The following is a 10,558-nucleotide window of genomic DNA, read 5'->3' on the forward strand; positions in this document are numbered from 1 at the left end:
TCAGGGTCATAGTGTCTGTGTGAAGTGGAGTGTGTGGGGAGATTGTTGCTGCAGATCCTGGGAAGTTGCTGTGTATTTGCAGACAATGGCTGCTGTTGGTCACTGGGTGCCACTGTTGCTCTGAAGAACAGCTGTGCTGTGCATGCAGCACAGCATGCTGTGCACGCCATGGAACTAGGAATCAAGAAGAGATAGAAGCGTCATTTCTGCTCTAGTAAAAGTTCTCATCTGCTGACAGGCTTTTGTACTTGAATTCAGCACTCGGGACCTGTTGCCACAGAGGGACTAGTTGCTGAATTTGGATGACTCTTTGTGTTTTCTCCTTGTAATAAGTAGCCATAACTCTAACTATTTAAAAAAGAATCTGAAATCATGGCTAATTATTGACTGCTGCACAGCAGAACACTACCACGGTGAGATTGGGCTGTGAGATGACTTGAAAGCTGTTTCCTCAGTATAGGTCTTATTCTTGCAGCTGGGACACCTTGATGAAGACTGTGTAACAGCTTTCTGTGTTTCACAACAAGAGAAGAGAGAGTAGATCAGCATTAACATCAGAGGTAATAAACGTATGTCAGTAATTCTCTGTATTTAAGCCCACTCCTACAGTAAATAACCTTACTGTATGAACAGACTCTAACACTCACTTATTCTCAAACATGAAATATTTCACACCTTTCAGAGGTAAGGTACCACTGCAGAACTTCATAGTCTACCTAATAACTACATTTCTGAAGTTCACATTTATTCCTTTTTTCTCCTTTAATTGTGTTTTTTCAACCTTTCTGTTATATTTTACCATGCTGAAATCCTTATGAATCTCTGGAAGTCCAGGCAGACTCAAAACAGAAACTGATGGATGAACAGCAGATGTCACATGCTGGCTTAACTCCCTGCTTTGAAATGTTTCATTAATAGGTGGAAAATAACAACACATCAGGTAAGGCAACCAAATAAATTTGGAGAATTACAGTTCACAAATACTTCAGGAAATAAATTAATTCCAGTAACTTTTGAAAAGAAATGGGAAAAGCTGAACTGAGTGCTGCTAGAGATGCTGTATAAATGTCAATAATGACATTCCAAGCTGTAGAAGAGATTTAAAACATGATGGGTACTCTGGCTTTAACCTGAATCTGAAAGTTGTCTCTTGCAATTGAGTTGTCTTTCTATTAGACAGAAAGTGGTAGAATTTGAAGGATTGTTAATATTTCCATATAACTTTAGTAAGACTAGATGTAAAATGTAAGTTTTATCTAGGCGAGATCGTTTGTGGAGTCACTGTTACTTCTTTTTTAGGTACAGGGAATAAAGAGAACAATCGACCTACAAGGGGAAAAAGTTCTTCCATTCACGTCTGTGATATTTTCACAGTCTTAACTCAAAGGACTTCTAATGCCTGATAAGTAATTCAAGCTTTTTATACTACACTGAGTCTGTCAAGCATTGTACCCACGGTTCTCATAGTAGTCAAAAAGCTGCTGAAAATCCAGCTGAATGTCGATGCTCCTTGGAGCTGGGCTGAAACTTGGCCCCAGAAATGGGAGTCCAGCTGAAATGCTGTACAAACTGAATTAGTAGGAGCTTTGCCATTCACTTCAGTAGAGAGATTCTGGCACTAGCTTTAGTTTTCACTTCCAGCAATTGTACAATACACTAACTTTCAAGCAAAAATGAGAATAGTCTGCTTCTTTATCTCAGACATATTGTGTGAATCAGCTGAGGCCTGAAACTACCCTAATGTGATCAGACGTGAAGGTTGCACATCAAGGGGAAAATATGGCAGACATGCAGAAATTTTCTTTGTACTGACAATGTTTCTGAAGAGATCTAAATCCTCTTGTTTTCTAGTGGAATTACGACCAGTTGTGTCAACCTATCTCTTGCTTCAGTCTAAGAAGGCTCGTGGCAAGCACATTCCTTGAGATTTCCATCCCAAACAGGACGTGCCAGTACCACAGAGTCAGGAAGCCTGGGGGTAAGTTTTAAAGTTCAGCACAAGGTTCTGGTCAAAATGCCTCTGTGTGCTGAAGCTCTGCCCGGGTAAACAGTCTGATGGCCTAAACATCGGTGAGGGAGCATGTGTGCAACCAGTCTTGGTCATCAAATCTTGTTCTGTGATAAGGCCACCCACTCAGTGTATGAAGGCAAAGGATGTAATCTTTCTAGATTTCAGGGAGGCCTTTGATCCTGTCCCTTTGGCTGCATGTTCCCAACCTCTCGCTCAGCCACGTAGACCAATAGTACTATTGAGGTTTGAGATCTTTCTGCTCTGGATGGGTTCCTTTTGTTATCTCTTGGTGGGCTGTTTTCTCCAGTCTTCAGGACTGTAAGATCTGTCAATGCTTGCAGAGTCTGTCCATTTCCTCTTTCTGACTTCCTTCTCTTGCAGTTAGAGTAAGCTCTGTGGCCTTCCTTACTCGCAGCTGGGCTAAAGTCCAGCAGTCTGTGGCCTTAGGCTTCAGCTACTTTAACTGCATCTTCTAGGCAAGTTCTAAGCAAGATTATTCTACTCAGGAAGCACAACAAGTGAGAGAACAAAAATAGCCTCATGAAAATAGAACCATAGAATTGTTTGGATTGGGAGGGTCTGTGTTTTCGTGTTATAAGATCAAATGTTTTTGTAAGTTGGACTGGTCCTATGAAGTAGTATGACTGCAGTAAGCAGTGTACATGGTGCGCTGTGAGTACTGCACACATTCCTCTTGGCAGCTTGTGGAACAGAAATTGTGCATTGTTTGGATTGTGTAAGCATTCCTGTTGGTCTCTTGTGATGCTTACCTTCTTAGAGCACCTTTCCTCGTTTGGCTCTACATATTTTGGTACCTTACTTGTTCTGTTTGGCTTAGCAGGGAAGGTCTTCTTCTGAAGCATCCTCAGTCTTGGTCTGGGCAGCATACTTAGAAATGACATGGACGTTACATGAGTGGGTGATCAAAGGGTGAAAGATCTCACCTTTCTGATCTGTTTCCTTTTAGAACACGGTCCTGGGGAGGATTTGCTTTCCTTGTTTCCTGGAGACTTGGATTCTTAGGTGGTTTTGACTGCAGCTATTTCTGATGTTCATTTTTCTGTACTTTAGTAGCCAAGTGCAAGTGGAGTGCTTTGGGAATTGTCTAAAGTTGGCAGTTTGCTTGTGATCAAATATGTAATGTGGTGTTATGTGTGGTGCCAATGATAATTCAGTGTGATGAACTTGAAGGCTTTCGGTAGAATTGCAGCCCTAAAGTAAACAATGACTTGAACTCTGGAATTCTGTGTAAAATCATTAGCTGCCTTGTGGTCTGGGTCTTCAAACCAAAGGCTGTGAGGTGCTGCTCTTGTTGACACAGGCTGTGAAAGATGACTTGAGCTCTAAGAGTAATTTCCCATCTGCTCTTGATATGAACGTCAAATCCACAATTACAGTATTAAGAACATAATATAAAAGTTGTTGCTGCTGGCTTGTGGACCTGCATTAGCTGTTAGCCATAGTTTGGAACTTGCAAAGCAATCTTATTTAGATTTTAGTGATGAAATCTTTTGATGAAATCTTCCTTTTAATTCTGCAAAAGAATCTCAATGGAACATTTCTTTTCAGTCTGAAAAGGCTCTGACATAATGAAGATGTGCCAGACTGCAGCCATGTGCCAGATGTGTTTGGATCCATGGAATTTTCTGATGTAGCTTCAGTGTTTGAAGAATCTCCGCTTGATCTAAATACTCAGAGAACAAAGCAGGTGTGTAAAGATGTAGTGCTAGTTTCTTACAGAAAAAATATAGCACTTAATCCAGAAATTTACTTCTCATTGTATATAGTGCTTACTCCATACTTCAGTATCTAGTAAACCTTGACCGAAGTAAGATACAGATTGAGCAAAGTATGTTAAGCATAAATTTTGGTGCCTTCTACATGTAGGCCATGGTTCATTTTACAAGAACCCTAACTCCAGTGTTTGGTTTGCAAAGAAATAGCAAGCAAGGGAACAAGTAAAGGAGTCAGTGAGGATTTTAAAACGCAATGGAAAGTGATAAGGCACAGTTGATAAGATTTTGGAGTTAGGCTGGATGTACACAGAGCTTTAAAGAGGAAGAATCTTCAGGAATAGTCAGCATGGATTGACCAAGGGCAAATTGTACTTGACCCACCATTGCTAGGTGACCTTCTGCTTTAAAGCATCAAGCTGCATAAAGAAGGCAGTTTTAAAAGCAAGCTTACCAATTCGTTTTTAACCAGTGATTTTTTCAGGAAGGAAAACTTTTAGATGCTGTTTGCTAATGGAAGATGGAGAGAGGAAAAGCAAGAGAAAGGCATGATGTGTGCATAGCCACCACATCCCATCTGCAGCGTTCTCCCCCTCTGCAAACGAGGAGCAGCTCATCAAGCTTGGCCTGGGCCATGGAAAGGGAGCATGCAAACATCTGGGCCAACCCAAACGAGTTAGTTCTGCAGGTTGGTTGTTTTCTGCTGTTTGTCTCACGTCCTGTTGCTCAGCGGTAGATTTGTTCATGTTCAGTGCCAACAGGAAACTCTCACAGCATTTTTGTTTCTGCTGTCCCAGCACTTTGATCCCTTGCTGCTGGGATGGGGTGCTTGAAGAATGATACATGTGTTGATGTCCAGCCTGGCTTTCATAGTTTCATAGTTTCATAGTTTCGTGCGGGTTGGAAGGGACCTTAGAGATCATCGAGTCCAGCCCCCGGGATTCGAGCCTCTAGGCTTTGAGGATGAGACTGCATCCCTGGCGGGACTGAGGGTGGGAGCAGGCCAGGTTGAATCCGGTGCACTTTGCTCTCGTTCTTAGTGCTTGTTCTTGTGCAGGAGGGCAGGTGTTGAACCTCATGAGCCAGTGCCTGCAAGTGGGGTTTGCAGAGAAAGAGGTCCTGCAGGTCTTGTGTGACACCCATGGAACCGTAGCGAGGCTGCATGTGTGTAAAACACCAGGAATCAACAGAGGTGTGAGGGTGAGCTGTGGGCTGCAGTACCACAGGAAGGGATGTGTGTGCTCTGGGTTTGGATGCTTCTGTGTGTTTTAAGTGACTGAGATACCACTGCTCAGTCTGTTTGAGTGTATAGAAGAAGTGTAACATCCATTCTGATGGAGTTTTGTGAAAGGAGCCCTATGGGTTTGAGACCTGCCATTAAGCTTGTGGGCATCATCCAGGAGTTGGGGATGGGGCAAGGGAAGTTGGGGTGAGGGATGAAGCGTAGGAACAGAAACTTCTTTGGTCCATATTAACTCCTCCCTTTTTTGATTAGGAATCGATGTGGGTTTCTTTTATAAAGAAACAGACTCATTGTGACGCCTGTGAATGAATTGATTCACGCCTGCTGATTGGTGCTGTTCTCTACAAGGAGCTGCAGTGGAAATGGACACTTGTGGTCCACTGTCTGGCCTCCTCCTATGTGCTCAGATCAGCCAAGTTGTCAAGGCCTGGCTCTTGGTTGGTGAGTTGTGCCAAGGTCAGAGAGTTGGATTTTCTGGGCTTTGAGACACGTCTTCCAGATGCACGTTGTGTTATTTCTGATGTGTTGACCTGTTGAGGTCCAGCCCCAAATGAGGATTCAAGTACTACCACCGCAGGAATGGTTTAGATTGGAACTGGAATGCAGAAGGTTGGAGTCAGCAGGAGCAGGGAATCAATCATCCCCCTGTACTCGGCACTGGTGAGTCCTCACCTTGAGTTCTGTGTTCAGTTCTTGGCCCCTCACTGCAGGAAGGACACTGAAATCCTGGGATATGTCCAAAGAAAAACATTGAAGCTGTGAGGTGTCTAGAGCACAAGTCTCTTTGCAAGCACTATCTTAGAGGCAGCCTTGATTTCTCCAGCCCCAAGCTTTGTGCCACAAGAGCTCTCCTGCTTCTAGCTGTGATGTGAGACCGTATGGAAGGCTCTGCAGAAGTCCTTCCTTTTCTGTATTTTGTGTGGCTTTGGACTTGTTTTCGTCTTTCTCAAAGCCCAGTGCACTGTCCCCATGGGACTTAATAAGACACTTGGTGTCTCTGGCTGGGATCTGCTCGGTGATAAACATGCATGCGAAGAACTTAGTGATAGTGTGGGCTCCAAACCTCTTAAGGTAAACTTCTTTTTCCGTTTCAACACGATGCTTAGTTCTGCTCTCCCCCAAACCCAGGTGCACAATTTCTAGATGGCAGTTTCTACTCACTTGTTTAGCTGGGACTGCTGTGTCCCTGATCATCCAGGAGAATTTCGTCAGTGGCATCACTGTTTGCCCACTGCGGAAGTCTCCAGAGCCCAGTTTTTGGCTACAGAAATTCAGACTTGGGGAAATGACCTTGGGGAAATGACTTGTAAGATCTGCCTTTTCTTCAGATCCCAGCAGAGCCAATCTTCCTGCGCCAGTGGTGAAGCTGCCTGCATGGAGCTGCAGACACAGTCATATGTTGTGGAATACCTCATCAGCCACACAGATGTCATCTTCTGCTCCAAATCCACACCAGCCGTGGGAGAGTGAGCAGGTGAGTGTCTTCCTCCATTAGCTTGATCTTGATCTGACAGCTTCATCCAATCCAGGGCTTCGCCAAGACCTTTGAAAATTCTATTACTCTCGAGGAGACAGCAGGCTTCTGGGCTTAGATTAGAATATGGTGCCCCATTCCTGGATCCTTAGTGTGTCCAAACCCAAACCTTACATGGAGAAAACGGTCACTGCTGTTAAGATTTTTTGCAAGCAGGTGAAGCTTGATTGAAGTGTTGCAGCAAAGCTTTCTGAGATCCCTGCCCCCTAGTTTTTCTAGGGTTTTTGTTTGCCTGTTTCAGTATAGTGAGTTGCTCTTAATTGTGGCTGTGTCCTTTGCCACGAGCATACCTCTGAGCACATGGTTATTTTGAGCTCCTCTTCTTCCAGTGTCTCAGATAAGCAAGTCTGAGAGAAATGCAGAACTGGGATGGCTGTGCTGCTGCTTTCTGATCCTCTGTCTTACCTGTGGTTTTCCCTTGCAGGGCACAGTTCTCTGCCTGGGCCCAAGTCTGTGTTGGTGTCTCCTCCATCCACAAAGCTGCTCACACTGCAGGAGGCACAGGCTGAGAGGAGAGGCCAGAGCAGCTCTCCTGTTGCAACACAGAGCAGCAAGATACAAGTGGAGGAAGGGCCTGCAGCTGTACTGAGGAACTTCAACGCAATCATTGATTTTCCATCTGAAAGGTAAAGAAAGAGGAATTCCCTTTCCAGCCGCTATCATCATTGTTCAGGTGATTTCTATTGGTTTATTTTTTGTCCATTATATCTCCGAGCACTCAACTAAAAAACAGTTGTCCTACGGGCTCAGTGGAGCCACACAAGGTGCATTTCCTTCCTGATTGGCAGGCACTCATGAGATGCAGAGAGCCACGCTGGTGTCTATCCTGGTCTGTGCTGGCTGTACCTGGAAACATTGGGGTTTTCCAGATTTCAGGGCCACGCACATGAAACCAATTGTGCTTCTCCTGTAAGCAGAGCTGTTGGTTGGACTTGCTGGCACTAGAAATTAAAGATGGCAGTGAGCTGAGGCCGAGGAGGTTTTAACGTAAGAATCAGAGACATAACCAGGTCCCCCAGCAGACACAGCAGTCTGTCCATGGAGCGCTCTGTGAAGGACTTTTTACCTTCTCCGAAGCTGACCCACAAGAGAGCATTCAGTGATGACTTGTGAGCACCGTTTCCTCAGAAAGCAGTTACACCTGCCGGCTCCTGTCCTTTCCTGCTGCTGAGCCTTTGCTCACATACATGCTCCGCATCTTGCTTGACATGGTTGAGAGGAATGTAGCCAGCAGGACATGAGGGCTGAGCTGTAGGAATGGAAGCATCCTCTGCTGTTTGAAACAGAGCGTGTTTCTAAGCTGTGTTTCAGCAGAAAGCAGGCAGTGCCGGGAACAGGCAAATATAGGCAAGGGCTCGGTGCAGCTCATTACTCACCCTGCACCACGACTGACAGCATGCTCTGTTTTCTCTCTCCAGACTGAGTTCTCCCAGTAAGAGGGCAGAGTCAGCAGCTGGCAGTTGGCGTTCCTGCTTCTGCCTGCACAGACCATCCCCTGTGGCCAAACGCCAACTGCAGAGCAGTGCCAGGGAGCCCTCTGAAGCAGAAGTCATGGTCCTGGCAGGTAAGGATGCAAACCCAGCTTTCAAAACACTGCTTGTCAGCTACACAGGTAGAATTCATGCTTTCAGTGGGCTTGTACCTCCTTCTGTATTCCTGCGTTCAAGCCCGTGCCTGACATCTTTGGTTGACTCCTGTCTTTCTCAAATGAGTCTCGCAAGCTGCTTAAAACCTGCTTGACTGGCAGCACCAAGCCTTTGCCCTCTTGGATAGTGAAAGTTTACACTAACTGCTGTGTGTCTACTTCTTCCAGGCGAGTCGAGCCCTTGCCAACTCAGGAACCCACCGGCAAGTTGCAATGATGCACGGTGTCCTTCCATCAATGGAGTGCACTTAGGATGCATGAGTCACTGCAGTTCCAAGGATACCCTTCCACATGACAGCAATGATGGAGAGAAGGAGGTCTGACCTACTCAGTTTTTGGCCCCTCCATGCAGGAAAACCTTACAGTTCTGGAACATCTTCAGCTACGAAGGTAGTAAGGGGTCTGGAGCACAAACCTTACAAGGAGCAGCTGAAGGTGTTGGGATTGTTCAGCCTGTAGAAGAGGAGGCTCGGAAGAGACCTTATAACTCTCTGTAACTTCCTGAAGTTAGGTTGTAGTGAGCTGGGGTTTGGCCTCTTCTCTCGAGTAATCAGTGATAGAACTAGAGGGAATGGTTTTAAGCTGTGCCAGGGAAGATTCAGGCTGGACATTAGGAAATATTACTTCTCAGAAAGGGTAGTCAGGCATTGGAATGCACTGCCCAGGGAGGTGGTGGAGTCACCAACCATGGGAGTGTTCAAGAAACGTTTGGAATATGATTTATCCAGGAATTATTGGTAATGGCTGGACCAGATGATCTTCTAGGTCTTTTCCAACCTTGATAATTCTGTGATTCTGAGCTGAGAAGCTTTTCTTGCTCAAGTCCTGCTTCCAAGCTTAACCACCTACAATGAAGTTGATGTCAATTTTCGCAGAGATTGGGATGAGTGCAAGAAACATCAAGGCAGCTCAGCTTGCAACGCTCTGTCTGTGGTGTGCATGCGGCTGAGATCTGGGTGTGTTCCCATTTTGCCTGACTTTGGGATGCCTGCAGCGAGAGCTCTGCTACCATTGTGTATGGCAGCAAATAATCTCTAGCATTCCGGATGCTGCTCATGAAAACCCCAAGCTTCCCGGCTGTGGCTCTGTGATGCTTTCAGGGCCTTTTGATGCTCTTGGACACCATGGCTGCTCCCTAACACCTCTGTCCTCCCACCGTGTCCATTCCTGGCTCCCACCTGTGAGCTGTCCCTGCAGATCATCTCCAGCCCTGCCATCATCGCGCTGCGGCAGGAGGAGCTCACCCTGACAAACATCAGGCAGTGCTGCCTGCCTCTCTCACTCTCTCACTCTCTAGACCAAGTGTAACTACACTGTCGTGGAGACAAATGCTTTCTGTCACATCCACAGCCATTTACCTGTAGGCGGCTCATGCAGAAGAAGATTCAAGCAACAGAACCTTTTGCTCAGCTACAGCACACGAATGCTACAAAGCCAGAAACAACCCGCAAGCTCTGGGTCTGTTTGTCTTGCAAAGGCATGCACCGACTGTGTTTGATGGTACCCCCCATCCTTGATTTCCTTCCCTGCTTCTTGTCTGATGGCACTGCTGAGCCAGGAACAAGCTGCTCAGTGTGGCAGAGCATGGTGCAGAGCTGTGCTGGGACCTCCTCCCCTTCCTCTGCTGCAGATCAGTGCCCCACACGTGCCATCGGGATGCTCTGGCACGGGATGTGCCTCCGACCCAAAGCTCCTTCCCACCTCCCAAGGAAAAGCAAAGCAACCCAAGCATCTCCAGCAAAGCTGCCCAGCAGACAGCAGGGAATGCAAACAGCTTCTGGCTGCTCCCCTGCACTCCCGTCCTAAGTAAGAGACCCCACGAGGACTGGCTGGGAAATCAGTGCATGACACACGTGAGTGTGCACAGCATTGTGCAAAGCAGTGGGGTTCCATGAGTTTGTGTGTGTGTGTATCTCTGCTGTTATGAAAGCATGGGAAGACTGCCTTACTGATTCCAAGAGAATTACTTGTCCTCAAATGATTTTTCCTGGCCAAAGTTAGAGCCTCTCACAGGTAATCGAGACCAACAGGCTGTTGTTGCACAATCAACAGGCACAATCTAGATGATCAGCTGAGGAAAATACAGCATCATGCCAAGGGTACTAGATAAGTGAGCAGCTTGAGATCTGCACATTTATGGGATACTCATGGTCTTAGACAATATTTGCTTAGTGAGGTCACACTGAATGAAAGCAAAAAAGAAGATGAATGAAAATATACACAGGAGAAGAAGCCTCTGAGGCTTCTGAAGTGTTATGACCAGAAGACATAAACTCTGTTAAAGCAAACGTTTCTCTCTCTTTTTTGTGTTCTTCCAGGGAGGCCTTGATTACCGCCTGAACACATGCTGTGGAAGCCCAGCTTATGCAGCACCAGAGCTAATCCAGGGCAA

At 46.0% G+C, this 10,558-nt stretch overlaps 1 long non-coding RNA gene across 8 annotated transcripts; it reads left to right on the forward strand.

The window, feature by feature from the left end:
• The first annotated feature begins 273 nt into the window (after positions 1-273).
• Positions 274-10,016, forward strand: LOC146753420 (uncharacterized). 8 transcript variants are annotated; one of them, XR_014939344.1, is made up of 11 exons: positions 274-560; positions 830-940; positions 1,300-1,406; positions 1,852-1,978; positions 3,581-3,719; positions 4,229-4,432; positions 5,240-5,647; positions 6,316-6,461; positions 6,946-7,194; positions 7,940-8,085; positions 8,335-10,016. It is a non-coding gene; the product is annotated as an uncharacterized LOC146753420 (long non-coding RNA). The 8 variants fall into 8 exon arrangements; XR_014939341.1 differs by having other exon boundaries at positions 835-940; XR_014939343.1 differs by having other exon boundaries at positions 835-940; positions 1,306-1,406.
• Positions 10,017-10,558: the final 542 nt, after the last annotated feature.

The sequence above is a fragment of the Coturnix japonica genome, chromosome Z (assembly GCF_054131305.1).
Source record: "Coturnix japonica strain WE chromosome Z, WE-NBRP24, whole genome shotgun sequence".
NCBI classification, from domain to species: Eukaryota; Metazoa; Chordata; class Aves; order Galliformes; family Phasianidae; genus Coturnix; species Coturnix japonica.